The sequence below is a fragment of the Myotis davidii genome, unplaced genomic scaffold (assembly GCF_000327345.1).
Source record: "Myotis davidii unplaced genomic scaffold, ASM32734v1 scaffold416, whole genome shotgun sequence".
NCBI lineage: Eukaryota > Metazoa > Chordata > Mammalia > Chiroptera > Vespertilionidae > Myotis > Myotis davidii.
Window position 1 is genome coordinate 980,811 of NW_006287324.1, and position 6,597 is coordinate 987,407.

The window sequence follows — 6,597 nt, forward strand, 5'->3', positions numbered from 1 at the left end:
TCTATTCTTATGATTGTCTGTATATATTATACCTCAGTAAAAGTTTACTTGAAAAGATAGGTAGGAAGATAGATGATAGATAATGATAGATAGATAGATGATAGATAGATAGATAGATAGATGATAGATAGATAGATAGATAGACAGATAGATAGATAGATGATAGAAAAATCTGACTTGAGACTATATGTTACATTGATTAAGTTTAAGCTATAACAAAATATAATAGATCAGTGGATAGAAAGGGCATTATCTTATTTCAGAATCTGCAATGCTTTATGAAAATAGGCATCATTCTTTGGTCACTGACAATAGTATTACTGCTGGGAAGTATGTAGCTACTTCCTGAAAGCATCCTAAAAACACATTGTTCTTCTTTTTTTTTTTTTTTTTTTTTTTTTTTTACATTGTTCTTCTTGAGACGTTCTTCTTTATGGAAATGGACCACTTCTCAAGGGCATCAGTACACCCTCATCTGTCCATTAGGATTCTTCTGAACACCCATCTACCTACCAGGAACTCTTTGGCATGGCTACTGATAAACATATTTGGCTGGGATATGTAATCACCTAGGAATCTGAATTATGGACCTGTAGATCAAGTCCCTTCCCCTAAAAGAACTTTTCTCTTCATTAGACTTGTCTTTTACTTTAAATGAAAGTGTAATTTCCTATGAATTGTCATGAGAATGTATTCACCATTCACCTGGCACCATTTGGTGCTGTATGTTGCAAAGGTGAAAAGACTGAAAGACTCAAAGAAAGGAGATGGGTCTCTACCTTCAGGACCCTGCATCAGGCCTGTTGTGTGTGTATGTGTTGGAGTCATTGGCTAACTATGTGAAGTTCTTTATACTAGGTTACTTACCTAGTCCAGGCCAATGGAGTCCATGGAAATGAGGGTTCAAAATTTGGTTTTAGTGGTCCTGTTAATTAATAGAAATTATATGTTAATTTTGTTTATATGCATGCATACAAGTTTCTGATAAGATATTTATAATTTGTATTTGATTGTCAGAAGGATCCTCAAGTAAAAAACACACACAAAATAAATCGACTGCCAATCTTATCAATTTTTAACACAACAATATCAAAATAGTAGAAAGTAGTAAAATAGGTTTGAAACATTTACCTATACCTTGAGTCACTTTGAAACCAAATAACGGCTGCTGTCACTGTATGAATTTTCACACAACGTGAATTTATTAAGTGCTTGACCACTGGAGGATGATTTACATATGTTGGTCTCTGGTCACCACTGCTGGGATGCATGAGTTGGTGGCCTGGAGCCCATGTTTGCTCCCTCCATCCCCTCCATTTCAGGTCAGGACAGGCTGGGAGAGTCAGGACATCCAATCTTTAGAGCTGTTTTTTTCAGGAAGCTTTAGCTCTTCTAATTCAAGCAGGGTTTCCCAAAGAGGTAGTGTGGGGGTGAGGTTATTACATGTCCAATCTGTTCTACTGAGCTTGGCACTAAGGGCTACAGAGAGGATCCCAGGTTTTTATTCCAGCAAGAAATAAAGTTAAGTATGCAACTTTTATGAGCAATGAAATGTCCCATGTCAGGCACTTGAGATAAACAAGAATAAGAAGCAAAGGAACAAAATTCCTTATCAGAAAGCTATGGCCTGGATGCAGAACTTCCCACCACATGTGAGCTGCCACATCTCCAGAGACTACAGTCGGTGACCATGAGCAGTGCTTGGAGCCTTAGGCACATTATCTAGTTAATCCCCACAATAGCTCTGTGAGAGAGTAATTACCTCAATTGCACAGACGTGAAACAGATACTCAGATCTCTCATGAAACCTGCCTAAGGATGCAAATAAATACTGCAAAACAAAATAAGACCTACAAGGACCTGGACTCAGCAGTTGACCAGTTCACATGTAATTGAGTTTCACAGATGAGTGAAATCAGAAATCTGTGAGAAAAATGAGATCAATATAGCCTAGATCCTTAAAGGAGACTGTCTAATATTTGCACTTCATTATTAACTACTGCTATGTTGAAAATGTGAGAGCAGTAAAAAAAAAAAATAATACAGCTCTCAGGGTCTCTTGAGTCTTCTTACCTTGATATAACAAATGCTTTGGGATAGAACTTGCAGTTGGCAATTAGCCAGAGGCAGAACAGCATACCACACACTTCAAATCTGAAATTAAGAATATTAACTGCCCAGAAAGGATGACTGCACTGATTATTGGGAGCTATGCTAATTACCAGCAGCCACCCAAATGGACTGTGAGGACTCTCAGTTTTCAATTGGCAGCCCTAGACTCTAGGAATGTAAACATCTGTGTTTGTAGACACCTTGATATCACTCCCACTGTGTGTTTATAAAACTGTTTTCTGCTGTTATATGGTTACATGATAATCAAGTGTTTTCAATAAAAGGAAGGATTAAATTTAAAGTGAAACCTAAAAAACAGATTAACAGCACAATGCAGAGGTAAGAAACTAACTGCAGATGTAGCTCCCTTAGTCAAAACCTCCAAAGCAAGAGAAAAAGGATAGCTGTCTAAAGTGGTGTGAGCTTGTGTCTGATGAAAGATGCAGTAAGCATTTAGCAAACAAATGGGAGATAAAGGATAAGAAGCAGCCAAGAAGAAGTTAGCATTTGGTCCCATAGACCCCTGAAAGGATGAATGGTATCCTCCATGAACCCACTCACAGACAATGTAATGGTTGAATAATTAAATACCTTTCAATACAGTTCTTGCCTTTGTAGGATTAATCAATGAGCCTTGAAGTATTTTGCACCCCCTCAAATAACTTTTCTTTGACTCCTGTTCCTTTTTTTCTTTCCTTGTTTCTTTCCATGTAGATGACCTTGGTTTCTAACAACTGTACCCTCCCTTCCTACATCTTCTCTGACAGTATGTTAGGTTCCTTGTTAATTCTCTATTTCTCCAGCAAAATCTCCAGGAACCAGACTAGCAATAGCAAGATTTTCCTGGGTGTGGAGCCACAGAAATGTGAACAGGAGTTGGAGAAGCAAAGGCTGTGGGCAAGAATAATGTAAACATTGGAGGAGGGATGAGAGGAAGAGCTAGAAATAATAAATGTAAGAACTATGCAAAGGACATTAGTGAAAAAGCTGGAGATATCCAAATAAGGTTTGGAATTTGGTTAACAATACTAATGCTAGAAGACTGTTTGTGACTAGGACCCTAGCCTCACCACCACCCAATCTGGTCTCAAACATAAGCTGGACCCTATAATCACTGGGGACAAAGACCTGCAGACCCATGGACACTAAGACTCCAGACATCACAGCCACAGATTACTGTGAGTCACAGAGCCCATCCCCCTCCCTGCCAGCCCATTGTGGCAGCATAGGATTTGCCAGACCTGCTCCACACAAGCAGGTTTCCTGCAAACACAGGGCAGCTGTGCGACTTAACTTTGACTCTGGGCACACGCACACAGGAGTCTGTTTCCCGTGGTGTAGGAGTGGGCCTCCTGCCGACACAGGGCAGCTGTGCAACCTGGACCTCCAAGCAGATCTAGGACCCTGATTCTCTGCATGAGAGGCAGCACTGAGCACCAGTGACTTGACTCTCTGTGCGCACACGTAGAGACTCTGTTTCTCACCATGCGCACACGGGACCCCTGATTCTGAGTGCACACACACTGAGCGCTATGACTCCAAATCTCAGTGCACGCACAGACAGGGACTCTGATTCACAGCTCAAGGCCGCACCAAGCAACAGAGACTCTGATACTCAATTCTCTGCACGTATATGCGGGTCTCTGATGCCTGGCACATACTAGGGGACTCTGATTTTCCACATACACCTGTGGGGACTGGTTTTTAGCGCAGTGAATATGGGGGTCCATGATTCTAGGTGAGCACACGGGGCTGCAATGAACACCAGTGACTCTGATTCTCAGGGTGCATGGCTCCCACTGATCCATGGCAGCCACATGTCTCTGTGTCAGAGCTCTTCAGTGACACTCAGGTGGCTCAACGCTCCCACTACAAATGGCTTAGGCCCCTGCAACTCAGCAATTGGACCTTCTTGTGATAATTAGAATGGGAAGACAACAAAACAATCCCCAGGGGAAATAAAAAAGAGGAATAAGAAGAAAAGAAATAAGTGAAACTGAGGCATGCAATATGACAGAAAAAGAATTCAGCATAATGGTCATACAGTTCATAAACCAGATGGATGAGACAATTAACAACCTATGCAAAAATCAGAAAGAAATCAAAAGTGATATAGCACAATCAAAAATGCTATGGAAGGTTTCAACAGTAGATTAGAAGAAGCAGAAGACCTAATTAGTGAGTTAGAAGATAAGGTAGAGAAACAAACCCAATCTGAACAACAACTGGAGAAAAAAATTAAAAAGCAGGAGAGCCTAAGGGAGCTTTGGGACAACATGAAACAAAGTAGTATACGTATAATGGGGGTGCCAGAAGGACAAGGAGAGCAGCAAGAATTAGAGAATCATTTGAAGAAATAATGACAGAAAACTTCCCTGATAGAGAGAAGTAAAAAGTCACAAAAGTATAGAGAGTCCTAAGCAAGATGAATCCCAAAAGACCCAAACCAGGAAACGTCATAATTACAATGGCAAATGTTAATGACAAAGAAAGAAGCTTAAAGGCTGCAAGAGAGAGACAGAGAGCTACCTATAAAGGATCCCCCATCAGATTATCAAATTATTTCTCAAAAGAAACACACCAAGCTAGAAGGGAATGGAATGAAGTAACAAAGTGATGCAAAGCAAAGGGCTGAATCTAAGAATACTCTATCCAGCAAGACTATCAATCAAAATTGAAGGGGAAATTAGGAGCTTCGCAGACAAAAAAAAATGCTAAAGTTTATCGCTATCAAGCCAGCAATGCAAGAAATGCTAAACGGAATGCTGTAAAAAGAAGAATATAAAGGGAGGAGGAACACAGGCATAAAGCACTGAAATAGATACAACAAGTACCTATCAATAATAACATTAAATGTAAATGGGTTAAATGCTCCAATCAAAAGACATTGAGTGATTGAATGGATGAGAAAACTTGACCCATATATATGCTGTCTACAGGAGATCCACCTCAGAATAAGGGACTCACACAGACTGAAAGTGAAGGGATGGAAAAATATATATTAGGCAAGTGGAAATGAAAAAAAAAAAAAACTGAGGTAGCAATACTTATATCTGATAAAATAGACCTCAAAGTGAAGACCATAACAAGAGACAAGGAAGGCACTTCATAATTCTAAAGGGATCTATACAACAAGAGGATATAAATCTGGTAAACATATATGCACCCAATGTAGGAGCACCCAAATACATAAAAACTTCTGGAAGGTATTGGGGTGTTGTTGACAGCAATACAATCATAGTAGGTGACTATAATACCCATTAACATCATTGGATATATCCTCTAGACAAAAAATTAGCAAAGAAACAGCAATCCTAAGTGATTCACTAGATCAGATGGACTTAATCAACATCTTTAGAACATTCCACCCCAAAACTACCCAATATACATTCTTCTTAAGCACACATGGAACATTTTCAAAGGTAGACCACATATTGGGACACAAGCAAAGTCTCTCCAAATTCAAGAAGATTAAAATCATATCAAGCATCTTATCAGGTCACAATGGCATAAAATTAAAAATCAACTACAGCCCTAGCTGGTTTGGCCCAGTGGATAGAGTGTCAGCCTGTGGACTGAAAGGTCCCAGGTTTGATTTCGGTTGAGGGCAAATGCCCAGGTTGAGGGCTTGATCCACAGTGGGGGGCATGAAGGAGGCAGCTGAAAAATGATTCTCTCTCATCATTGATGTTTCTATCTCTCTTTCCTTCTCCCTTCCTCTTTTAAATCAATAAAACTATATTCTTTAAAAAAGAAAGAAATCAACTACAATAAAAATAAATCATAAAAAGTCAAACAATTGGAGGCTCAATGGCATATGATTAAACAATGAGTGGGTTACCAAAGATTGAGGGCAAATGCCCGGGTTGAGGGCTTGATCCACAGTGGGGGGCATGAAGGAGGCAGCTGAAAAATGATTCTCTCTCATCATTGATGTTTCTCTCTCTCCCTCTCCCTTCCTCTCTGAAATCAATAAACATATATTTTTAAAAAATCAGTAGAAGGCTGTTTCAATAAAACTATATTCTTTAAAAAAGAAAGAAATCAACTACAATAAAAATAAATCATAAAAAGTCAAACAATTGGAGGCTCAATGGCATATGATTAAACAATGAGTGGGTTACCAAAGAGATCAAACAAGAAAGAAAAAAATCCTGGAAACAAACAACAATGAAAACATAATAATCCAAAATCTTTGGGACACAGTGAAAGTAGTCCTGAGAGAGAAGTTCATAGCATTACAGGCATACCTCAATAAAACAAGAAAAAACTGGTAATAAACCATCTAAATCTGCAACTTGAAGAATTAGAAAGAGAGCAACAAGAAAATCCAAGAGTGAGAAGAAGGAAGGAATAATAAAGATCAGAGCAGAAATAAATGACATAAAGACCAAAAAAACAAAGAAAAAACAATACAAAAGATCAACAAAACCAAGAGCTGATTCTTTGAAACGATAAACAAGATTGATGAACCTCTAGCCAGGC